Source organism: Mesoplodon mirus (genome assembly GCF_964341445.2).
Source record: "Mesoplodon mirus genome assembly, chromosome: 2".
Classification (NCBI taxonomy): Eukaryota; Metazoa; Chordata; class Mammalia; order Artiodactyla; family Ziphiidae; genus Mesoplodon; species Mesoplodon mirus.
In genome coordinates this window covers 30,863,238-30,890,373 of record NC_138977.1, presented here as the reverse complement: position 1 = coordinate 30,890,373, position 27,136 = coordinate 30,863,238, and positions in this window count along the sequence as shown.

Here is a 27,136-nt window from a genome sequence, read left to right as displayed (position 1 = left end):
GGCCAGTCAAAGAGGAAGTGACAACTTTTCCTACAGTACCCTGATGTCTCTTGCTCAAGACTGGGGGGACCAGTTAGAAGGATCCTTCAGTAATCCAACTCAGAATCCATGAGATCCTGAACTAAATACAGATTGTTAAAAGGTAGAATTACCTGAACTCCGTGCTTCATTGAGCATAGTAAAGAAATGTCTAAAATTACTCCTAGGGTAGGGAATGGGTGACATGGGCAGGTATCACTGCTAGTGTCTGAGACAAGAACTGTGAATTACGAACACAAATTTGAGTGTGTGCATGTGTGTGTGTGTGTGTTTGGGCAGCGGTCCCCAACCTTTTTGGCACCAGGGATCGGTTTCGTGGAAGACAATTTTTCCACGGACGAGGGGCGGGAATGGTTTCGGGATGATTCAAGCGCATTACATTTATTGTGCACTTTATTTCTATTACTATTACGTTGTAATATATAATGAAATAATTATACCACTCACCATAATGCTGACAGGAGGCGGAACGGTAATGAGAGCGACGAGGAGCTGCTGTAAATACAGATGAAGCTTTGCTTGCTCGCCCGCTGCTCACCTACTGCTGTGCAGTCTGGTTCCTAACAGGTACAGGTCTGTGGCCTGTACAGGGCTTGGGGACCCCTGTTTTAGGGGATTATGATTCCAATGGGACATGTAAGTGCAGGTATCTAGTAGAATGTTGATAAAGTGGACCTGGAGAATATTCTGGGCTGGACAGAGAGATTTGTGGTTCATACATACCTAAGTGGTAGTTGGAGAAAACCACCTTGCACGCAGTTGTCCTCACCGTGCAGAGGGAGGAAACATGCGGCACAAGACCTTTCGAGGCACAGATTCTTTCTCCTGGATAAAAATCGCGTTTTGCTAGCATAGGAGAATACAGCTTTCCAAACTCTATATCCAGGAATTCTGATTAGCACCCAGCAGAGGAAGGTAACGAAAATGGTAGGAAACAGCAGGGCAGTGTCAGTTCCAGACGCCAAGGGAGCATAATCAGCAATGTTGGAAATTTCAGAGACCATTAAACTTTGGAGATGGAGGGTAACTAATTCCTACTGGGTGTTACAGCCTGTTGGTCAGCTTTCTACACTGTGATGCAGACCTATTTCCTTCCAGTGCTACCTCTTTCTCCCCATTCTTTTAATACAAAAAATACTGGTGTTTTTAAATTTTTTTTCTTTTACTTTTTTTAAAAATTGAAGTATAGTTGATATACAGTATCATGTTAGTTTCAGGTGTGCAGCAAAGTGATTCAGTTATGCATATATCTATCTCTATATCTATATATTCTTTTTTCAGATTCTTTTCCCTTATAGGTTATTACAAAGTATTGAGCAGAGTTCCCTGTGCTCTACAGTAGGTCCTTGTTGGTTATGTATTTGATACATAGTAGTGTGTATGTTAATCCCAACCTCCTGATTTATCCCTCCCCCTCTCTTTCCCCTTGGAGGGCTTTGATTAGGGCTTGCTGCTATCATTCTCTGTTTCTGGACATGAACTTCAACCGAGAAAACAATTCACTTTCAGCAAAAAATCAGTTGGAGTGTTGTCCAAAATAAATACATACGTACATGAGGGTGGACTCACCATTTATATCACCACCATCAAGTTTTGTCTCTGCCATGTAGGGGCACTTAGTCCAGAAGTAGACTGCTGCAGGAAGATTAGAAACAGCATACATTTCAAACATCCTTGTATCCTCACATCAAATGCGCTACTTGAATCCAGGAGGTTACTTCTTACTCAAAATATTTGTTTTGGCTTCAAGTGTGAGGGTGCTGAGTTTTGCTGCATGAAATCATCCTCCAATCCACCTTGCTCTTCTACTTCCCAACACACCTCCAGCCTGTGGAAATCACCCACAGGGATCAGAAGCGCTGACGTGGTCAGCAAGCAAATAGTAAATGCTATTCATAAAGCTCTAAGTCAAGCCTGAAGCAAACTCACACAGAACACCAGAAAATGAATTTAATTTTAAGTTGAGATAGGGATCAAAAGATATAGCTTGGGATTTGGGGATAATTAAGTGTAGGATTCAGTTAAGAGGTTTCACCTGTCCAGAAAATAGAAGTCAAACAATCCGATGACTGACCTATAGATCTTTGCTGTATTTGACATAATAAAATGACAGATCTGGTCATGTATTGTTTTAACAGGCCTTGTACGACTTGACTGAAATGTTTAATTCAGAACATAGGCAAGTCAATTTTAGGTTCAGTAACTGAGATTTTTTTTTGGATGGATTTAAAATTATTTTTGCATAAATTTGTTTTGTAATTCTAATGAGGATTGCCTTTGACTGAAATAATAGAATTGACAAGAACTCTGGGGCTTAGAATTCTTTTCAGATGCTTCTACAACTTTTCCTAATAGAATATAAATGTTGATAAAAGCAGCATATCCAAAAACATCTAGATGTAATTTAAACATTTATTTCTACCATTTATTTTATACTATGTGTAATCATCTGGATGCAGAAAATTGATAGTGGCCAAAAAATTTATTGTATGCAATCTGTTAAAAATATCTCGAAGGATAAAATTAAAAAAACAAAGGAAACGGAAATCTGATCTAGTCTTATGTGAGCAGAGAGAATTCTTGGTTCACAGAGAGGGATGCTTAGTGACAGCCTTTACTTCCTGATCATTACCTTCCCATGCCTCCTCCTCCAGTTTCTTCTAAATGTTCATTAGGGCACACATTAATAAATTTTTACTGTTCTTCTTGCCTTTGTACAATTTTTAATAGTTAAAGCCAGTATCTTCCTCTCTTTCAGTGACTTTACATCTTTTACTAAATGTCTACTCTTTGGATAAGTGTATATTGCTGAAATAACCTGCATATAAAATTAAAGATCTTTATGTTCTAATTAAGAAGTGTTCCATATCCATATTATGCTTTTAGTATTTTGAGGAGAAAAAAAAAAAAAAACAAAAAACCCAGCAACATGTAGATCTCTAAGGAGCAGGGAGAGAATAAATAGAATAGCTCTGGCTTACAAAATAGTGCAGTGGCAGCTGCTTTGGACTCATAAATGAGATGTTTGAAAAGGGCGTGAATAGGGCAGTAGAAAAAATACTTTGCTTAGCAACACACCTGTTTTGCTTCTTGTTATAGATTCTTGTGAGATAGATTTCTTCCATTAGGACTCGTCTTGGTCTTGCTTCTTTCTCTCCCTCGCATTGAGCTTTCTTTCACAAAGCTAAACACCAACATCAAAGGAATGTTGGATTTTGGAGATGTTTTGTATAAAGTCAACAAGGAGGGCACCTCTGCCAGATGTGTAATTCTTACCCAAAGGGGTGAATGTAACAAAAGGCACACAGTAATTAGACTGATACAGGCCATTTACCTGTTTTTAAAATTATATACAGTAAAAAATACAAAATAATTATGAAGCATAGCTATATAAGCTTTTAAGAACAGGAGGTTTAGGTTTAATTTCTGGATAAAATTTGTTGCTTTTTCCCCTTTACATATATCATTAGGGTTATGAATTAGATGAAAAAATTAATGTACTAGCTTTGAAAGTAGTATAATTTTCCTGAAATAGAAAGTTTAATTTCAAAGTTTCTTCTGACTCTGAGACTCTTAGATGTGAAAACCCCTTCCTTCAGTGTCAACTTAAGTTTGTTTGTTTTGAGATTTATCTTTTTTTTTCACATCTAAGGAAGTAGGTAGCTACAGCCTCTCTGAATCTGAGAAACACTGGCTGGCTAGATGGAATCTAGGTGGCAAGACTTACCTAGGAAAGATGAAGCAAGTTTGTGGTCAAATGGGAAGATTTGAAGCAGTGGCCAGAAAGAGAAGACCCCTGTGTCTTAAAATGTCAACGCAGCAGGCATCACTGCAGTGCTGTACTACAGGGACGTCGGAAACCAACTGTGTCAGGAAAGTAAACTTCAGTTTTCAAACTCCAGTGACAATGGGATACTTTATTTCTCTGTAGGAGAAAAGTTTCTGACAGTGCTATTCATAATTAGCTTACTTATTTTCATACGCTTGAGAATAAAACATTATACATCCCTTACACCAAAGGAAGTAAAGAACATTTTTGCACGTTTTTAGTAGGAGTCGCCACGAATCCACATGTGGAGGGACAGTGTACCAGGTGTATCCAATTCAAAAGCTAATGTGTATCCTAGGCTTTCAGTGAGTTTTTTTTTCAATTGTTATGTGATAGCTTCATACCTCAGAATTAAATTTCCAGGATACACACAAAGAGAGATTTAAAGCTGTGCTTTCCAATCTTTGGGGAGCCATATGTCCTCACAGTAGTGTTTCTGTGCCTTAACTAGAGAAATTGAACTCAGTAGGCACTATCTTCTTTTGATTCATTTTCCTCCTTAGAAATTATTATCTTCTCATATATTTTATAATTTGCTATTATTATTACTTTTTATCTGATTCCTTTCATTAGAATATAAGTCCCAATAGGGCAATAATTTTTTTCTTTTTTTAATTCACCATGTAGTTCCAGCATCTAGAATAGTGCTTGGCACACAGAAGATACTTAATAAATGTGTTTTGAATGATGGGATGAGTAACATGGCTACCAGTGGGGCAAGAGGTTTGGGTTTAGGTTTGAGAAATACTAAGCAGCCATGGTTAATTGCATCTTGATGACAATGTTGGAGGAGTCCAGGAGGATGATCAGATTTCTGGCCCAGCAGCAGCTTCCTTTCCTCTGAACAAACAGGCTCCTTGTTTACCAAGTGGCATTTACTGTCTTTTTCTTCTCTGGCTCCATTTGACTGTATTGATGTTTCATATTACTGTTTACCCCAAAGGCAATAACTATAATAATGACGCTCTCCATGACACTGACACTGATGTCAAAGGCCAAAGAATATCCTGTGGACTATGTTCCCTGTATCTATTGAATTCAGGTAGAATTTCCTAAGTGTCAATTAAATGACAGAAATGATAAGTGCTACTGATATAGAAAGGAAGGAAAGGTTTCTGTGGTTTGAGAGTCTGAGAAAGACCATAGAAAAGAAGTAATCTTCCATATGTTCAGTAACATTTGGGTAGGATGTGGCTATTTAAAAGATTGGTCTTTCAGGGCAGAGCATGGAATGAGTATAAATATGGAAGTAGAAATGGGGTAAATACAATGGATTTTGGAAAAATGTGGAACAGCTGGAGTGGGGTGTGTAGGATGAGCATAGATGTGGAAGTAAAGATCTTTCAATTGTTTTTGAGAAAGAAAAACATATCCATTTAAGGTGCAGATAATTTACAACACACAGAATGTTTGTTTTGAGGGCAGTGGAAGATGAAGCTGGAGAAAAGATAATAGACGTATGGTTAATTCAGTTCACTTCAATATCAGGCAGTTTTGAAAAATATAAGATATGCCATTTTCTCCATTTTCTTATTTTTTATTTTGAATAGTTTCAACAGAAATTGTGTTCTTCACATTAGATTAATATATCATTGGGATAAGAGATGCAGTTTTATTTCTTTGAGATTCATATTCTCTATAGAGCCCTTCTGTAAGAAAGGAAACCAAATAGGGATGTACATTCTTGAGAAATGTGGGTGTGCAGACCCTGGATCAGAAAACTAGTCTGGTTTGTTAAAAAACAAACAAACAAGCAGAAGGAGAGTGAAAAATAAAAAGCAGACTATGTATAAATGAAAGTCAGTTGAAAAGTAAAAATGCCTCATGAACTATTAAACACCTTTGGAGTATTAATGGAAATTGTTTTGGTTTTCTGTACAGTTGTACCAATCAGATCAACTAGACTCAGTAACCTGGCTCTGGCTAACGTCTCTGTTTGGGTTTTGGGCTTTGAGCTTTACCTTCCCCTGAGCTCTCTCAGGTGCTTCATGTAGCTGGAGGCATCTGAGAACTGACCATGCCTCATACATGGCAACAATCTTGGGAAAGTCGACTGACCTTTCTAAGCCTTGTTTCCTCTTGTGAAACATCAGTGTTGAAGAAGATGTTCTCTATGCCCTCTTTCAAATCTCATACTGTCTTCCTTTTGCAGGAGACTCTCCCTGGAACCCATCCCTCCTCTGGGCCCTTGGCTGCCTGCATCAGAGGATGCCTGGGACAGACCCAGGACTGTGTTACCACCAGCCCAGTATTTATAGGGCGACTTCCTTCCTAAAATAAACAAGTCAACTTGATGCATCTGTATTCACTCCTGGGGAGAGCAAGTAAGCTAGGATCTTGATCCTATATAATGCCATTGAAGGCCCTCTTCCATTGGGTGTTACCCTTGAGGGAAAAGTGTGTTATTTAAGCAAGTTTGCTGCTACCATATATAATTCCAGTGCCCAAGGATAGGTGAAGAGCCTGGCTGTCTTAGAGGAGAGGGTGGAGATCTGTCTACCATGTGGAAACGTGTGTCTGGATTTAGCTCCTGCAATAACTCTGGTATCTGTAAATGCAGACTCTTTGCCTTCAAGCTGTTACAGATTTCACTGCAGACTGTTATTTATATGAGGTGACAGAGACAGACTCAGCAAGACTGAAGCCTTTAATAAATTTATCATTTTATTGAATGCCTCAGACTATAGTTGTTAGTTATATAACGATGTTCAGTAATACAATTTTAGGTAATTGGTTTGCATGAGGGTCTATATTGTTTATCAATATAAAGTAAGTAATTTACGTTTATGGGTTTTGTTTGTTTGCATGAAGGAGCCTGGTGAGATGGAAAAAGCATGGACTTTTGAGATAGACAGGCTTGGCTTCAAATTTTAGATCCACCATTTTCTAAGTGTATGACCTATAAAGAGTTGCAAAGCCACCCCAAGACTTTGTTTCCTATTCAAAAATGGTATAACCAAACCCAACTCAAACTTGCTATGCAGACGAAAAATATCATGTAAGTCAAGTTCATAGCATAGTTTCTGAGGCAGAGTAGATTCTAAAAAATAAGCATTAAATGAGTGAAGTTAGTTCCCTTCTGCTTTTGTTCATTCCTCAACCTCTTTAGTGCCTGAAAGTGGTGAAAAATAATATATGATAATATATGATAACAGTAGCAGGTATGAATGATTAAAACAAAATCCTTTCCCTCAGGGAACTCCCACTTGACCAGAGGTAAACAGAAATGTTTTCCTTGAGCAGATAACAACTGTGTTATCTAAGTGTCTTTTGTTTTTTTTATCAGTGTGTATGTACACCTTCCCTTATGTGGTTGCAGGATGAAGCACTTGTGCCAATGAAAATTTAATAGCCTGAGACTGATAACAAATAGGAAGGAAATCTTTTAACCCAACTGTCTTGATCTAATATCAAAGGCATAGTAGATATGACAGAACTGAGTCAATAATGTTTAACTACCAAGAGGTTCAAGACCTAAACTAAATGTGTGGGGTTTTGTTTTTGATAGGTCATATTCACAAGGAGAATTATCTATTTTAAGAGACTTCTCAAGTTTGAAGGAATGGTTTGCTATTCTTTTTCTCCAAAAAATAAAGGAGCAAAGGATTTGGACTTTATGTCATTAACACTAGTGAGTTGTTGTTAAGGGAAAAGCAACAGACGTTCTTGGATCAGAAAGATGAATCGCACGTTATTGAGTGAGGGAGTGGAGAAAGGGAATGGAGAAAATGATAAAAGTAACTAAAATCACTAGAAGTAAAGTTACAAAAGAGTGAGAGAGACTTTTGTTTAGTGGAATAAGTATTAGGCTATATTTTTAAAAATAATAATGATAGTTATTAATTTAAAAAGGGGGGTCCTTAAAAATTCATTACCCAAATCTATTTCCTCTTCTATTCTGTTTTGATAACATCACTAATGCATTAGTTAAACATATCACACCCACACAAAGTGGATGCCCCACCAGTCACAACACAGGTACAAGGGTCCATATAATGAGGGTAAGCAGGTGGCAAAGCTGGAAGGTCAGAATTTAGAAGGTTAGATTGTCATTTGGTTTGGGACCTCTTCAGCCACACATTGTCTGGTTGAGAAATTGACATGGTGGTGCTTATTCTGAGTAGATAGCCCTGAATGGTAAAAGCAAAAATCAACCAACCAAACAAAAACAGACTTTGGCTTGAGACAGACCTGGTTTTAGATTCTCGCTCTGCCTCTTCGTAGCTTTGTGATCCTTGGTGAGTGACTACATATCTCTGAGGCTCGGTTTCATCTTCTGCAAAATGGATCAATAATGTGTGTGTCCAAGTGTGACAAATGAAATGCGGTATCAAGCAAGTGGAAAATAAAAGGTGCTCCTTGCCTGGTGGTTTCTTATTTTCTCCTTAGGACGAGACACTGAGGTGTTTTGTAAATATTTCTGGTATTAAATTGAATATTTAACTCTTGGGATGATTATGAGGATATATTTGTTAACAAGTACAAAAGAATAACAACAACAATAACAACAGCAGCACAAAACACAAAGCCTGACACACAAAAAGGATCAATAGCTGTTGGCTTCCTTTTACCCTCATTTGTAAAATAGCGGCGTTGGACTAAAGGGCATTCAAGGTCTCTCGGTTTTTAATATTCTGCAGTTTAGTAGATTCTGATTCTCTTCATAAGAAAGTGTAGCTTTTTGTGCTCTTTTTTATAGAAAAACATCCAGTTTCAATAGGACACTCTATCTGGCTGTACATCAAAGTGGAAATACAAATCCTCCATAAAAACTGATTTTTTGGTTAAAAAAACCAACAACAATAAAAATCCTCCTTCTCTTATTTTTCTTGTGAAAGTAAGCCATAAGGAGAAGTTGAGAGAAAATGAATGGGTACTGAACACTAAAGACATTGAAAATGAGGGAGAAAGAAGATTGAGCAATAATTGCAATAATGGATGGAACCTAAGGAGAAAATGTTAGCAAAATCCTGACTGCCCCTCCTGTTCTATTTAATGGGCTGAGTTGGGCCCGAGACCTGAAAGGAACTGCAAAGGTTGTTTCTGCCTTTGAGTCTCCAAAGGATGCAGCCCTCTGCTCTCTGCTTCCTCTCTTCTGCCCTCCGCCCTCACCTTCCATGTTTCTGGGTTGAAAATTTCCTAAAGACAGAGAGGACATTCTTAGCCTAAACTAGAGCATAGAGAGACTCATTAAGAATTTGAAGTCTAAGAGGATTCTTCCAAATCTCTCCAGTGAAAGCCCCATTCCTCACCCCACACCAGTTCTAGGTCTTGATTTGGGGGGTGGGTGTGGGAGAGAGGTTGTTGACCATTTCTGACCCAAAGTAAACTATTGTTCTTTCTTCTCTTAACATTTTCTTGTTTTAATGGGATGCATTGTTTCCACTTACTTGGAGGTCTAAATTGGCTCTTTACTTATTTTTAGTTCTGTTCGCTTATTGTGTATATAGTATACCTACAAAACTCCTATGAGAGGGAAATAAGGTGTGTCATAGGAAGGCAGATACTAGTTAATAATCCTTATATATTTGAGATTCTTGAGATTTCACAAGAGGATATAGTGAACTAAAACTGTTGGCAAAGAACCACAGGTGTCATGTGAACTCACAGCGCATAAAGGTGGGAATAGTTGAAACAAACAAACAAGTGACCATTTTATCCCACAGGTCTAGATTCTGGTTCTCTCTGCTAACTCTCTTGTGGGCAAAAAAAAAGACATACAAAGGTATGGACACCAAGGGAGGACAGTGGGGGGTTGGAGGTTGTGGTGGTGGGATGAACTGGGAGATTGGGATTGACATGTATACACTAGATAACTAATAAGAACCTGCTGTATAAAAAAATATAAAATAAAATAAAATTCAAAAAAAATTAAAAAATTTGAGCTTCAGGTCAGGTTTACACAAGTAACTACTTTTAATAGAATTATTTAAAAATATCATGTGGACTTAGATGTAGATAAATTATAAAACTCATATAAATTTATAACTTAAAATATGTATTAGAGTTCTCTGAGAGATTTAGTACATATTTATTGAGAACAATAAATAAGCACCTTAAGGGAATATGTTGGAAAGATATGAAGATCAAACCTTGGCAATGACATATATCAGGGAGCTCTAAATGGTCTCATAGAAATATTTACAGGAGTTCCATGGTCTTTTCCATCATGGTCAGGCAACCAATTCCAAATGCCCCATGTTACTGAGGGACTCTTGTCTGCTACCTCGTCCTGGTACATCTGCATTAATCTACCTCCCTTAGCAAAAATGCCATTTATTGAATGGATATTAGAGATTCATCAAATTGGATGGAGGCTGAAAGCTACATTGGAAGAATAGGCAGGAGCTTGGGAAGTCCTCACTGCAGGATCCACAGGCGTGGTCACCCTGCAGAAACACTCTCTTCTAAATGCTGACGCTGTGATGAATGTGACCTGAAGCCCCAAGACATCAGTGTGGTGACTCAAGGTTCAAAGTCTAGGAAGAGAGCTTCTGATGAGCCTGGTCAGTAACTGTGCCAGAGCTGGGAGAGAAAGCTATTGCTTCCATAGTGGGAGGTGGGAGCTACCTTGCAAGATACTACACAAAGACCCCCAAAAGAGAGGGAATGGTGCTAACAGGGGAGGGTTTGAGGCTGGTCAGTTAATAAACAACACATGTTTATGACACAGATCTATCTTTTTTGTTTCTTGACCATGGGAGACCTGCAACTGACATATACATCAAAATTGATTTATTTATGTATTTATTTATTTATTGGTGATGAGATGGTGGCTAATGATGATGTCTGTAAATCTCATTATAAGGGTTACTTGAGGAGTATGCTGTCTCTAAACCAAAATAGGTAGTGGTGAAAAACTATATCAATCACCAATCTTCTGAAATATTGGTATTTTTCTCTTCTGACATCTTTTCCTATCTTAACTTCATTCTTTTAAGCTTCACTTATAAATTCCTCATCTGCTTATTTTTCCCCTTACTCCTCTCCTCTGTCATCACCTCAAATTTATCCCTTTGGGTGCATTTAAACTAATATAACTGTCTTTCAGTTACCCTATCCATGAACCAGGTCTGTATATAAGGATTCGGCTTAAGTAGTTTATTTGGGAGGGGATCCCAGAAAACTTCATCAGGGAAGGCAGAAGTATGACAGGGAAGGGAAGGCCTCCAACAAAGAGTGTATAAACAAGTCACCACTATGGGTAACTGGAGTTTGATCCCACTGGGGAAATCTGACAGCCAGGGCAGAACATACACATCAGCACGATTCTAGATGAGGAACATGAGATCTGAGGTATTTTATATTCCAGTTTTCCTCAGTCATTAGTTTAGATTCTCCCGGGCCTCCCTGGTTTGCATACAGGTGGGCAAAATGGACTCTTGGAAAACAGAGAAAGTCATAAGACAATGAAAATGTGGGCTGACAGTTGGAATTCACCCCATGTGAAGTGAAATTGTAGGGATGAGGGCTTACAGGTGGGACAGGAGCCGCATCCACTACAGTCACAGGACCTCCTCTTTCCCTGCCTCGAGGGATGCACCAGGTCCCTTATTGACCACACTCAGCTGGAATAAAATGAGAGTCCTGAGCAAGCACTAGAAGGGTCGGTGAGTATTTAGGGACATGGATAAGCAGTAAGCCATCTGGACCAAGTCTTGTCAAAGGGTGTTTGGATTTAAGAGAAAAGGGCAGTTGAATAGGATATGGTAGCGGCATTAAGTAAACAGAGAGAAAGACACAAAAGCTGGGAACCAACCGGAAGGTCTGGTAGATGCAAAGATTCCCCATCCAGTCCCCCCATCAGGGCGGTGAGCCTCATCTCCAGCTGCTGATGTCCCTCGGCTGAGTCCCACTCTGCCAATTGCCTTTCAAAAAGGAAAGAGAGCTGTCTCGCCTGGGGTTAAACCACGTACCCGGGAGCAGCCACTTCTACTGGTGCATTAATATAGGGTTACAAAGTCCCTGATTTCATCTTGGGGCATCTTCGAAGTAGGCCAGAATTACTTGAGAGCTCTCTGTGAGATTGGCTGGGGCCACTTCTCAGACTGCATCAGAACTCAATGTCTCCTTCTGTCCAATCCTGCTTGCCTCACTTCCTTAAGTCAAGCTTTTATTATTCCCCTGGTAATAATAACTGGTAAACCTCCCATAAGCAAATTTCCTTCTAAAAGTCTGTTTTCTGGGAACACCAACTAAAACAGAAACAATGGTGGAGTGGACTATTGACGGAGGTGGAAATAATGATTCTCATCGGATTCTGCACAGGCGTACTAGATGGTAATTGCTGTTACTTGCATATGTTTATTCCAAGCGTACACAGAAATGAGTTCTGATGCTTACTCTTAGCCCATGTATAGTTGCTAGTGTTTACTGATGCATATCCTACCCGTATTCTAATATCGAACACTTACAGCTTACTTTGAATTCTGTCGTATACAAATACCAAATAAATGTTGAACCATGGGACATGAGAAAGGAATTATTTTATGGCTTGTCATGAGTATGAGCAATTCAGAAAAGAGTTGGAAAGCAAAAGTAAGGGTGTTATCTAGGGAGTTTGGAGTTGTTCAGTGTGTCACTCATTTGTCAGGTCTTGTTTTGTTAGTGTCAATCTATTTTTTTCTCAAGAATCTTGGGAGGAAAATGCTAAGAAGGTTATTGCAATTACTTTTCTGTAAAAATAATGACCTGCATTCCTGAGAATCTTAATGTCACCTTGTTATTTACCTTCCATAGTTTCTGGTTGAAGGCAATTAAAGCCTGCTCCCCATCTCGAATAAAAAGAGGACTTTTACTTTCCAGTGATTCTGTCTCAGCAAAGCTATGAAATCTCTTCTCTACTGTACGAACTCAAATATCTTGCTGAAAAGGCTCTCTCATTTTCTTACCATTAAAAACTCATTTCTTTCCTATTTATCTTAATATATCTTACAATTCCAGAGGCAAGGGAATAGGAATGAGGGTAAGAAAAAGTACTGCAATTCTCAAGGCCTTCTTTTCTGAGGACTGAAAAATTAGGTTTGACCTTTTTCCAGCAGACTATCATGGAATACTTGGAGCATGATATGGATTTGAGAACTAAAATATGTCAGAAAGACTGGGACAAAAGGCCCCTTATATACTCCCGGAGAAATAAAAGCCTTCCTCTTCTCAGCCATATTAACTTTAGATAAAAGATTTAATTAGAGGAGAAACCTTAATATGATTGTCTGGTGTGTATTTTTACTTTTTGTCAAGAAAGTAAATGAAAGAAGCTTTAGAATTTCACCAAAGTGATCTCATGGAGATAATGAGGTTAACAACCTAAAATTAGGCTCTTGGGCTTAGAAAAGAAAAGAATTCACTTATGAAAAGAATTGTTAATTAAATGGAAGTGCCTTCATCCAAACAGCACAATTTGCTTGTCAGAGATGAGAAGCCGAGATAGGCCTCAGAAGAGAAGGTAATGATAATGTAATGTTGCCTGAGATCAAGAATCGGTGATCATTTCAACACTCCTGCACCCATCAGCAGTCTTGAACTGCTGGAGAAAAAGAAATACAACACAGGAATGAGCTCTGAGAAAGACATAACCACAATTTTCATCCTGGTATATAACCCACCCTGCAAATCTGTATGCATTCATTTCCTAGGGCTACCATAACAAATTACCATAAACTAGGTGGCTTAACACAACAGGGATTTGTTCTCTTAGAGTTCTGGAGGCTAGAAATCTGAAATCAAGAGGTTGGCTGGACAATGGTAATCTCTAAGGGTGCTAGGGAAAGATTTTTCCTTCTGGTGGTTACCAATTGCCTTTTCTTGGCTTGTAGCTGCATCATTGCAATCTCTATCTCTAACTAGTAGAAGATCTCTGTGATTGGACCATTAAAATTCTGTTTAGTTTTTGATGTTTCATATAATGTAGGGTTTCCTACGCAAGATGGATAATCACCGTGAAGTTGACATATATGCCTCCAGGGTTATTTCAGATTAAAAATTTTAGATTGCTTAGTGTGGTATTTAGTAGTTAAGGATCATTAAGATGGAAGAGCTTACTAGAGTAAGAAGACATAGTTTTCTCTGATGATGTGATCTTTGCCTTATAACTTACATGTGTGACACACTGACATTTGAACAAAGCCTTTTTGGAACTCTTGGTGCACTATCTTCCTTAAGCAAAGCTGCAAGATAAACATAACAACTAGCTAGTCAGAAATGAATTGACACATTCATTCACCTAAACCACTTGGTCGGTCACCATTGCCCAGAATTTTTAACTTCTAGAATCTTCTAACTTTTTAGTTCATTCCTTTTTTCTACAAGAGAGATTCAAATCTGCTTTATAGTTCCATTCATTTCTTTGTCCTGCTGTATTTTTGTTTTTCTAGGTCATAAATCCAGTAAAAGTTCCAAACGTCTTGGCCTTCACAATTCATAAGTGGTGGTAGTTTAGATCTTTCAGCCTGAGTTATAGTTGTTTGTCAACTGAATGTGAAAAGAAAACCATAAACTTTTGAACTAGAAGCCAAATGTACACAAATAAAAACTCTCTTATTTGTTCTGTAGCTTTATTTCTTACCAAGGAGTTTCTTATATCATTTTCATGAATTTTGTTATGCTTCATCAACATACTGTGAACTATTCAATTGGAAAAACATGGGGGAAAAAAGCTACTGAGAAAATGCAAATATCAGTAGGTATCATTTTTTATTAATTATTTTTATTTATAGCTGACTTTTAATTTCTGTGATATTTTTCCATTGGATATGCATGCTTTTGTGTTGCTGTTGTTTTTATGGGTGAGAAAAATCAATGGATTAATTGGTTGGGAAAATCAATAAGGTAGTATAGATTGCTTGCCCGTGACAGAAAGAAAAGCTACCTGATTCTGAAAGCACAGCATTTCTGTTACCCATAAAGAAGAATTACTGGTATGCAAATGACAAAGAAACTACTTAGAACTGTTTGCCTCATGCTTGATGTTGCAGTGAAAATTGACAAAAAGAGGAGTGGGCATTTCTCCCCGCCACGACCTTACCCTTCCTCAACCGAATATAATTTAGAACTCAAGAGTAAGCCATGAGCAGGTCTGTGCCTTCAGTCTTGACATAATGAAACTGAACAGCCCCTCTGTCTCCCACTATGAGTTAGCCAGTTGAAGAGAAAACACAAATAAAAACAAGTGACTTCTCAGATTTGGTGCTTGCTTTCAGGGCTGCCATAGCTTTAGGCTAGCGCAAGATGCCAATGTTTTAGAAAATGGTTACTTCTGAATAGATGGCTGGTTAGCACTGTCCAGTTACTGAAAGAAAATACAACTGTGCTGGGCAAAGAAACACTGTCCTTATATTTTTTCTCTTGATACATGTATTCCACACAAAAGAAATCATGGATTATTGGTAGTAAAATCCTTGAGAATGAAAAGAAAAAGGTAGAGGCATCATCCTTTAAGCAAGAAAGGCCTAACGTTATCTCCAGTAAGTTACTTTCTGCTCTCTCATGATAAGTAACACACCACTGGATAAAGTACTATCAGCCCTCTGTATCTGCAGTTTCCATATTCCACATTTTCAAAAAAAAAAAATTCCAGAAAGTTCTAAAATACAAAACTTGAATTTGCTGTGCAACAGCAACTATTTACATAGCATTTACATTGTATTAGGTATTATAAGGAATATAGAGATGATTTAAAGTATACAGGAGGATGTGTATAGTTTATATGCCAACACTACACCATCTTGTATAAGAGACGAGCATCTGTGGATTTTGGTATGGCAGGTGGTGTTCCTGGAGCCAATCCCTCACGGATACAATGAGATGACTGTATATTATATAGTTAAGATTTTTGGTCTTTGGATTGAGAAATGCTTGGTTTTAAGATCTTTATACTCTTTCTTAATAACTGTGCTTTGCTAAGCAAGTGAGCTAAGTTCTCTAAGCATCAAATTTCTCATATGTAAGGTGAGTAAAAATACCTGTTTAATCAGTTTGTTGTAAGGATTAAAGAAGATGATGTATATTAGTGCTTATTGAATATTCAGTAGAGGGCAATGATGAAGAAGGAAAGATGATGATGATCAATAAAACAGAATTTCCTTTAGAGTAAGTTTATAATTCCTTTTTATTAAATGGAACAAAGAAGTCCTGATAAGATGTATTTCCCTGCAAAATTAGATAGTCTTTAACTACATCTTAAAGTCTCACTGTTCTGATTTTCTTAGTATTGCAGCTAGATCTGGACTAGGGGTATTTAAAACAGATCTATTTAAAATAGTATTATAAGAGTTACCATTTACTGGGTATATATTTTGCCCCATATTTTAGTATGTGATTTACAGGCAAGTTAAAAAACTGACTGAAGTCACATAACTTAGAAACAGCAAAGATGGTATTCACATCTGTATCAAAACTCATGCTCTTAACTAATTTTGATAAAGTTCTCTCTAAGTTGCAGATTTCCCTTTAAGCTCCAGAGTTGTTAGTGCCAGAAATGTAGATGTATCTTGTATCTCAGGTGAGATTTGGTATGAAGTTGGTGGATAAAATTGGGCCAACTTTTTGGGAACCATAAACCACTTTGTGTTCCCAAGTTCTTATTTTCAGGATCAAATCAAACTATTCTTGTCAGTGAGTTCTCATTACTTTGCAATAGTCATTTGAGGACACCTTGGAAACCAGCTTCTCTGTGACTCAATATAATTTATCTGGTATGGACCCTCACAACTCCAGTTTGCCTTGAACCACTCATTGTCTGAGGCCCATTCAAAAAAAAAAAAAAACACAATCTCAATGACGTTCTGGAATGCTGATATGAGTGATGGACCATCCTACACCAACTTGGGCTTTTAAGATGTATCCAACTTACATACTGATTGGAATGAAATCTCGACCCTGTGCAACCTCGCATGTCTGCTCTCTTTTTAGCAGATAACACTACAAATTATACACTTTGTCCGCTTGAAACCATTACCAACCATGAGTGGTGACGGTCCTTCTGTGAGAGCAAAGTCTTTCTGACGCTGCATATGCAAGCCATTTTTTTTGTGTGTGTGTGTGGTACGCGGGCCTCTCACTGTTGTGGCCTCTCCCATTGCGGAGCACAGGGTCCGGATGTGCAGGCTCAGCGGCCATGGCTCACGGGCCCAGCCGCTCCACAGCATGTGGGATCTTCCCGGACCGGGGCAAGAACCCGTGTCCCCTGCATTGGCAGACGGACTCTCAACCACTGCACCACCAGGGAAGCCCTGCAAGCCATTTTTATGACTGGTAATCGAAGCTGAAATATTAGTTGGTAACATCATATACATTCAGTTCTGGAAAAGGTAGAAAGTGTTATTGGGCCCTGGGTACTTCCCAAAACTCAAAATTCCTTTGTATGAAAAAACACCAGCAATCTCATACATGCCTCTTCTTCAGTTCCATACTGATGATTTGGTCAGCCTTGATCTTCTGTAAAAAGCTGCAATCTCTCTTGCACAGAAAAACAGATGAGAAGAAAACCTGGCTTTTTACAAAGCAGAAGGAAAAAGGCCTCTCAGGAATGGGCATGAGAGAATGAAACAGATCAAACATATCTTTTGCTTATATATTATTAACATGACAGATGGAGGGTAAGATGGAACCTCTCTCTCAAGGCAAATATTAAGGAAGTGAAGTAAGGAACATATAGTTTGTGTAGAGTGGGTAAGTGCTACAGTTGGTGTTTCTTGCTTTTCTTGCGAGGAAAGAGGGACATGGCTATGGGGAAGGATATATAAATGTGTTCAGTGTATATATAACATGTATATACAGACTATCATATCATAACATATCATATACGTATATAATGTATTTATGTGTATGGATAGGCACATATATGAACATACACTCATAAAAAACTAGATGACTTGTTACATACCTGCTTTCCTAGTTTGATTGCATTACTTTTGATAGAACTTTGTTCCAACTGGTATATAAATAATAATTTGGCATAGACCAGAATAAAAAAAGACACCCAATTCTGAGAATCTTGGTCCTCAAATTTGAAAATCTATTTACACATTGAGGTCAGTTAGAGGTAGGGTAGAAAAGTTACTGAAGCTGGAAAGTTGGGTAGAAGAGTTTCACTGATTTGATGAAAAAATCATCTGAGTACTTACTATATTCAATATTTATGTTAAACTCTGTCAAGTAGAAATGTGCCACTAAAAGACATTACTTTTCTTTTAATTTGCCCTGAAATATCTGACAGAAAATGAAAAACCATTATGGCTACCTGGTAGCACGTCCAATTACAAATGACTCCAGAGCCCTCTGTAATGTGACCTGACTCTAAATCGTCTTTTAGGATTGCCATCCGGTCTGCTGGCCCTCTGCTTTCTGCCTACTCATGGGTAATTGGGAGATGGAAGGCACTTATCTGTCTTGTTTATGGCCCTGTGCTCATTTGATAACAGTTGCTTCACAGGCACACAAGAAGGAGAGTATATTTGCTGGAGCTCTAAATTCACTCACTGGAGTTAGTAAATCCTGGGTATTGCAGTTGGACAAACAGACAATGGGCAAAGGGGGTGAGGCTAACAGGACTTCTTTTTTCTTAAAAAGAAAAAAAAAAGCAATAAAACAAAGCTCTTCTGACACCCTCTTTTCCTGACTCCTGTTATCCTATTCATGAACAGTACAAACTAAAGAAGAAAGAAATAAGAGAATAACACTGAGGACTTAGGAAAGACCCAGACATCTGTATTCTTAGCAGAGGGAGACTCTCAACATTAGCAGTAGATTTCAGACTCTTGATCCAGTTATCCTTCAACGATTCTCCTGCTACCATCTGAGGTTCTTTTTTCTTGCTGTCCTGTCACTGCACCTAAAAATGCTCACTACTTTTTTGCTCTGACAGGCTGGTAGGGAGTCAAGGCTTATTTTGCAATGAAATCACTTCATATTGGCCTGGTGAACTTCAACTTTGTGAATATTCACTGCAGGTGCCCGGCCAAGGGAGCCGATTTTCACAGACTGAGCGGGCAGTAAAGGAGTCCATTTAGATGTAAGAATTGAATGTAAGGGTTTTAGATTTCTATACATTTTTTATGAATTATAAAAAATAAATGAACACAAAACCACATCTACAAATAATCAGAGAAATCTAAAACCATGTTTAGAGTTGAAGAGAAGAATTTTCACCTCAGCAAGCATGAAGGAAGAGTTTTGCTAAAGTGCCATCACAGTCATAAAAGCAAGAATTTTACATCTTTTATTAGCACTTCTGCTTTAGGAAGCTGAAAAGCACTTTGACCCATATGTGAAAATGAAAATACCCAAACCCAAACTGCTTTCTTTTTGGTAATAAATCTTTGCCTACCTCTGATGTTTGTCTCATATACCTTTTTGGCATATTAGTAGAAAACTCTTTCTTCCAAACTGAAGCAAATACCTTTATATGTGTCTTTGCAAGAATGCTTTGTTTCTTAAGCAAAAAAGAGGAGTAGTATTCAGTGAATCCATAGGCATGTTGCTTCAATGACTTAAAATTCTTTGAAGAATTCAAATCACTGCTTTCCAATCAATATAGTATTAAAGCATCAGAATACTAACAATACAAGTAATAACTGGAAACCATATAATCTTGATAAATCCTTTCCAATTTAATATTACAAAATACCTGATGTTTTCAAGCACTGCTGACATGGGCATTCTGAGTTTCCTTTTACAACTGAAGCTTTGTAACATGGCGGCCCTTGCCCCAAGCCCCAGACAGAGCCAGTGTTGAAATGATTGAGTCCTTTCTCTTGGTCTTGCCTTTCTTTTCGCTTGACAGCACATCAGCCAGCAAAGGAGCAAATCAATAATAATGAAAACTTCCTCTTTCTCCCTGGAGTGTTAAAGAGAACAAGTTCACAGAGCAGTACCTATATCAGTGCTGGCTGGTTCTTGACCAAGACCTAGCCATTTTGGTGTGGAATTGGCGGGGAGAATGAAAAAGGCAGTAAATAATGACAGTGGCAGAGAGTACAGCCCGGTGGGCTAAACACAAGCCATCTGAGCTCTGACACTGACAGGCTGTGTGACTTTGGGTTAATTCCATAACCCCTCTGTGCCTTATCTTGGCCACAAGCAAAATGGGACCTGGAAGCATAACTATGCTGCTTTCCACAGTTGTGATATTAAATCTGTCTTTGCCAACTACTTTCAAAACCCAGGTGCCGGTGGTGGTCTTTTCTCTGTTATCTTCATTTTAAATCAAGTTGGCATTTAAACAATCTTTATTAGAGGGTTTATTAACATCTAACTTGTTCTGATAAAGTATGATGGGTTCAAAAACAATAACAAGTGTAAATGAGACCAATATGGAGAGTACAAAAGTGAATTAAAATTCACTTTTAATGAAATTCACTTTCATTTTTAAATGCTAAAAGGAAGTTTAAGTTTTTTTGTCTAGGATAGTAGCTGTTTAGATGAAGTGTCAGCCTAGCACAAATTTCCCTAAATGAAGCCTGTACATACTCTTTCAGGAACTGCAATACACCGATTCCAATATTTCCATTAGTCACCTCAGGGTCTGTTGCTTATGTTAAATTAATCCTGAACTCTGGTGCTCTGTCCGCAGAGTCCACTGGTGAAAGGACCACTGAAACATCCTCCTGGCTGTTGCCATGTTCATCTCTTGGTGGCAGCCTAATCAGGATACTCTCTCCCAGTGTTTCCAGAGGTTGAAATGATCCCAGAGCTAAAATTCTTTCAAAGGTTCCGAAATGTGTCTATTTTACCCACAGAATCCATGGGGAATAAATCCCTCAGTCTGTACCTCAAATTCTTCACTTTGTTGGGACTTGGAAAACATCTCCTACATCGGGGTGGAGGCAGGGTCTGAAATCTTCTGTGCTTTTCTCCCTGTTCAGTGATTTTTTGCATGAAATTCCTCCATTTTTTTCCCATGCAAAATGAAAACAAATAAAATTTAAAAACAAAGTATTAATAACTCAGCTTATAATAGTTGATGGGATGCTGTAAGAGGACGGGAAAGGGATGAAGTTGAAGGATTTTGGGAGTCAATATCCAACGACAAAGAAGGGGACTTACAGGTGTTGCCTAAAAATACATGGTGCTGATGTACATAGAACAGTCTGTACAGATGCCCACCACTACCGAGCTATAGCAGAGCGGGGTGGGACCACTCCTTTGCTTTGGAAACAAGTGCACACACCCCCTCAGATTTCACAGGAACACCTTATGATTTCTTAAGCTCTTCAAGACTTCCTGAGATATTGATTTTGGTATCACTTAGACTATGCAAGAATGGTTGTCAAATGAGCAGCAGTGAGAGAGAGTCCTGCAAGATTGAGATGGAAAACTGTAGCATTGGAACCAAGCAGGACCCTGAGGGGCCTTCTCAGGGACAGACATCCCAGGTCCCCTGCTTCTTCTTTGCAGGAAAGCCTTGGCCTCCTCCTAGGTCTTCCCTGAGTTCCGAAGAGCAAATTTAATCAGAGAAGTGAGAACATTCAGAAACATAGGAAAAAAAGTAAGACAAAATAATAGTTTAGCCATAAAACAAGGTCAAAGACCTTTAGTGCCTCCTGAAGGGATGTAGATAATATACTGAGCCATATCCTTGGGCTGTTTTGCGGGTACTGAAACTCCTACCAGGTGGAGGAAGTTAACTGCATGCTGACCACTGGCAGGTAGACTCCAGATAGCTTGGAACCAGAAGGTTAATGACTGAGATTCCTGAAACACCACCCTGTTATCTCACCACCAACCAGAGAATTGAGCACAAGCCGATCACACACCGCATGACCCTCTTTCTAACACTGACTGTAAAACCCCTGCCCTGAAAACCATCAGGGAGTTGGGGGGCTTTTGAGCATGAGCTGCCTGCTCTCCTTGCTGGGCCCTTCAATAAACGCCATACTTTCCTTCACCACAGCCCAGTGTCAGTAGATTAGCTTTGTTACGTGTCGGGTGAGCAGACCCAAAGTTGGTTTGACAACAGTATTTGTGGTCAGAACTGATGAAGTCATGTCTCAGGACAAAGATAATTTGACATCTGACCTTTTATACATCTGCTATTGAATGTTGGTGGCTAAGGTCTCAGAGCTGTGCACATACAAGGATATTTTAGTTATGTGGAGGGAGGGAGCAAAGTGATTGTAGGTCTACTTCAGGCATGAGTGAGCCCGATGGGAAAGAGGAAATGTGGCACTTTAGTACTTTGAGGACTAACCATGCTCAGTGCATCATGGTTTCCAGGACTAAAATGCTCAGAAGGATTCTGAGGCTCTGCTGCTTGACCACAAGATCAGTCCTGAAATATTGTTTCCTTTCTTCTTGTGAAAGAAACCTTAAAATGTGATTTTCTGAATGGCTTTCTTCAAGAAATGTTTTTGTGTATAACTCTATTTAGACCTGTCTCAGTCATATCTTTTAAGATTTCCCTCTCAACCTATTTTCTTTTCAGTTACTATTGCCGCTAAATCCTCATTCTATTTTTCTCATTTTTGTGAAGTCCTTTTCCCACAGCCCTCCGTCTGCATTGTCACTGTTTCTGCAATTGTTTGTTACTTGCCCGAGCTGGCCATGAAGTTAAACCTGCTGGATAGTGGGCACTGTGGACCTAAAAAGTTGGAGCTGTCAGTTGCTGTGGATTCTGGGATGATTCCAGCAGCCTGTCTGTTCATTTTCAAAAGAAAACACATTATCAGCAGAGTTGAAGCTGGTCTCCTCAGAAAAATAAGCAAATCTCTGAAGTCTCTTATAAAATTCACAGATCTTGTCAGAGTAAGTTTGATGTTGCTGACAGATCGTCAGTTAGAGGGTGCACATGTGAAAACAAATGTGGGAAGAGATTGGTGTGTGGCTTTTCGTAGGGGTGACAATGGCTCTCACCAGATTGGGTGACAAACTCAGCTTTGGCTGAAACGCAGTAGAGCTAGATTTTATTAATTTACTAAACCTCACCACTTCCTCCCTTTAACCTATGTCTATGGATTCCAGAAAAGTGCCATCATAAAATCAGTTAATACCGCATCTTGTCCTTACTAAAGACTGCTATTGTTTATCCTTATGGCTTGTATTAGTTCTGTTATAGCAACAGGGCATGATTTAGACTGTGCTACTGAGAAATTAATCAGATTCATGTCTACTATAGAGTAGATGGCTTTGATTCACTAAGGCATGGCTCTAAGGGCTTATTGGTGATTATTTCAAATTTTTTCTTTTTTTTATATTTAATCAGAATGACAAACCCTTTTTGTCCCATCTACACTGGAACATTACTAGGGTGGCGCTTATGCATCAACTCAGTAAGATGAATTGGAAAAAGCATCCTATGGAGGCAGGCTGACTTGTGCTATGCTGCCTAGAAACTGTGTGACTCGGGCAATTTAGTTATTTTCTTTGAGTTTCAACATCAGTAAAGTGGGGATACTAGTATCTAATTGCAATGTATTGTTATTAGAGAGGTCAAACAAAACAAACACAGAAAAACGTCTTTAGTCCTTGGCACGCAATTAGTACTTAATGGTTGTTACTCTATGTAAGGACCACCAACACGACCACAACAACAAAAACACACAGTACTAACAATTTATTGAGAATCTGGGCACCAGAATTCAGTGATGAAAGACACTGCATTTAAGAGTTCAGGAATTTACAGCTTTGTAGCACAAGTTTATCTTGAACCATTTTCACAGGTTAAATTACTAGAAGTACCACTAGGATTTCCTCGTAATTCCTGTGTAACACAATCCAGAGGTATGGGCCTCTGAAATTAATCTTAAGGCCATATATAGAGGCATCAATAAAAATAATCTGCCAAAAAGTTTTCACCTCTAGCAAATGAGACTATCTTTAGAAAGAAATCACTTTATAGATGTTTTGTTCAAGTTTTCACAAAATATTAGTTTCAAAATGACTGTATTCTTACTTTCTAAAGTAGTAATTGAGGAACAGAGTTTTAAAATTGTGTCAGGAAGACAGATTTCAGGCTTTGAAATCTCCAAATCTTCTGCTATCCATTTTTACCCACTGCTTACCTTCTTTTTGTTTCTTACCACTGAAGAGATGAATGTTTCAAATAATATACAAGAAGATGTATAGTTACTTATCAGTGATTTAAAATATAAAAGCTGACTTTTGGCATCCATCAAAGGCTTACAGTTTCAACAGGCTTGTACCTTTACAGGTTTTTAAAGAGTATAAGAGAAAACTGAATATTTGGAGGTACACTTTTCTACTATAGTGATAACATTTGTTAGAAGAAAATAAATGCAATGCGTAGGTTAAAAGTTGAGAAATGTAATTGAATTATATTCTTGCTTTGATCATTTTTAATCAATGAATTTAATTTAGTAAAACATTTTTCTTTGAGACAGGCAAAATTAAATTTATCCAGGACAGAAAAGTATTAAGGAGGCCTACATATTACTTAACTTTATATTGGTGGTTATGAAAGCAATTTTAGGACATGTATGTATATAGTCAATAAGTTGCATTATTAGGACCACCTTAACTTGAATATATGTGAAGTGTTTATGCAATATTTCTGGGGTAGGATATATTTTTATAACTTCCATAAATATTACCAAAAAGGCAAAAGAAGACAAGATATTCTAGTTGTTCTGCAAGGTTTAATTAAACCCAACACACAGGTAATTGAATATATAAATATTTCATTGAGTGATAAACTTCACACAAGGAACTCTTCTAAGAGTTGGTCATACTGCACTTGGTGACACTGCAGGTTCATCAGATAGCTAATTTATGTGAATGACTGTGTCTCTAAGAAGGAACAATGAGTTTAAAATAGAAATAGAAGTGATGTGAAAGGTGGCTTGGAGCTTGAATTTGACTCGTTCTTGAACTGCTTCTGATTTATTCCTATTTCTTTTTCAGAGTGTAATTGTAATTTTTAGCATCTCTGCATTTAAAAGTGCCAGAAAAAAATATCAGTATGCTATTGGAGATGCAGATGTCTTTATACGGAAAAAATCTTGGCATCATTGAATTACAACATAATTTACAGGACTTTCACCTACATATCTGGATATGTGATGTTTCCAGATAGATAACTGATAAATACAAAGACATCTTTATTTTTTATGAACCTAGATCTACATCCTACAACTATCATTCACATGCCTAATGAACTTGATAAAGAATTTTCTTTGTATCACAGAACAAAAACCATTAGACTTACCCTACTTTAATAATTCCTTTCTGTACTACCTTTTACTGCATCTTAACACCCAAATCTTGAGTCAGTGATGGTCATAATCTGGAAACCCCTCATACAGTATAATCTTCAGAAATTGGTTTAGCTCCTTTCGATGCTGCAACACATATATCTGCCAAATGGCTTTGTAGGGGAAACAGAGTCAAGGAAAGTGAGTGCTGAAAAGAGACACCTGTTCCCAGCTGCAGAAGGTACTGGAAACTGCAGACTTCCGTTCAGCCTGCTCTGGTTATATTAAATGTGCATGGGGTCACTTTGTGTCTACCATTCATCCTCTTCCTGTGCCTATGCTTGCACTTTAATGTCATATAAGGCTTTGAGTTAAAGTTTCCACATGTAATTCAACAGATAGTATGGAAGCATTGATCTTATTTCCAAACTGATAACATTTGGAATTCCTTCCAATAGTAGCTAAAGCTATAGTCTGCAACCATCATTGTTTTGGTAGGTTTGCCTTGTAGCCTGCATGATGTCTGTTGAAAACTCATCTGCTTTCAGACAATATATTAATATTTTGTAGCCTTTTGCATCTTGGTTCAAAATCAAGGATAGAAAGGCAAAAGATATAAGAAGCAGGAATCATACAAATTCTAACCTGGTTTCCACAAGGTCTTGGGGGCCTCGGCTCTATGCATCAATAGGGGGATATAAATATGGAGCATCCTTGGGAAAACTCACTCTACAATCAAGTCTTCGTTGCTAGTCTAAAAGTAGTGCCCACATCTTAGAATTAATGAGTGTTAAAAAGACAATGAATTTAAAGAACATAACTAGTTTCAGGTATATATGAATTAGTAAATGTTAGTTATTGTTATAAATATAGTTCGATCATTCAGGAAATTAAGTTCCAAGCTTCTTGGCTCTAGTAGAACATGAGTTAAAAACCCTCCCCTCCTCCCACTGACCCCCATCCTAGAGCCCCATTTCCAGCAGTTAGTCTGTCTTGTATTTCTTTTAGATTTGCAATCTGAATTCGTTTTGCACTTAGAATTCTTGATGAACTGGGAAATATTAATAAAGCAGCATCTTATTCACTTACTCAACATCAAAATGTAACAGACTGATTAAACAGAAAGAAGACATGAATAAAATGACAGAACACGCATTAAATTTTAATCACTACAGGTTCACCTAAGACATGTAGCTGACATGCTGTAAAGGAATTATGTTTATGTCATGGAGGTGGCAGTGTTGTTTAATAAGCTGGTTGAATTCATCCAAGTTAGTGGAAAGGATTAGGGCATGAAGAATACAAACATCTTTCTGATTTTTAACACAACCACTTAGACTTTTTGAGTCCCAAACAAAGCTGGATGGTGCTTTTGGTGTCAATGTATTTGGAATAAAATTGTGTATGAAATTTAAAGAACTCTTACTGGGGTTGAATCCTCTGTACCCCATAAAATTTAACTGAAGAAAAGTCCCCAGAAAGTCTGGGAGGAAAGAGACACCTGAAACAGCCCCTATCTGTCAGAGACAAGCAGTAAGATGAATTTCAAGGGACAAAATGTTTATTACAGAATGATAGGCTATCGATTAGTGTGAAAATATACATTTTTTAAACCACGTCATTTAATTGATTCTTTCAGAGAAACTGCCATGTTTGTCAGAATGAGGCATAAAGCTATTTTAACTGCCTACCTAAAAGTGCTCAAATTCCTTAGCATAAAATTTAATGGAATCCACAATCTGAACCCGAGTTGCCTTACAGCCCACTTCTCTTTTACAATTTCAATACCTCATTTACCCAACAGAGTATCCACTCTCCTCAAACAGTGGGGGAGGGTGGGGGGGAGCAGGGTTATGCTAGAAAAATCCACCCCTGTTTTTTTTTTTTATGATCAAAGTGTATGTCGCATTCAAGGCTGAATGCAAATATCTCATTCCAAAATCTTTTCTGCTCTCATCATTTTATCTTCCAGGAAAAGAGTAAATAGTCTCTCCTTTCAAGCTTCTGACAATTTATCTATATCTATCATTTGGAGCTTATTACTTTTGCAAACTAAAGAATGTCAGTCGCCATCTGGCTTTACAAGAATTAGGTCATTAACTGCTGCAGTTGCTGACCTTTA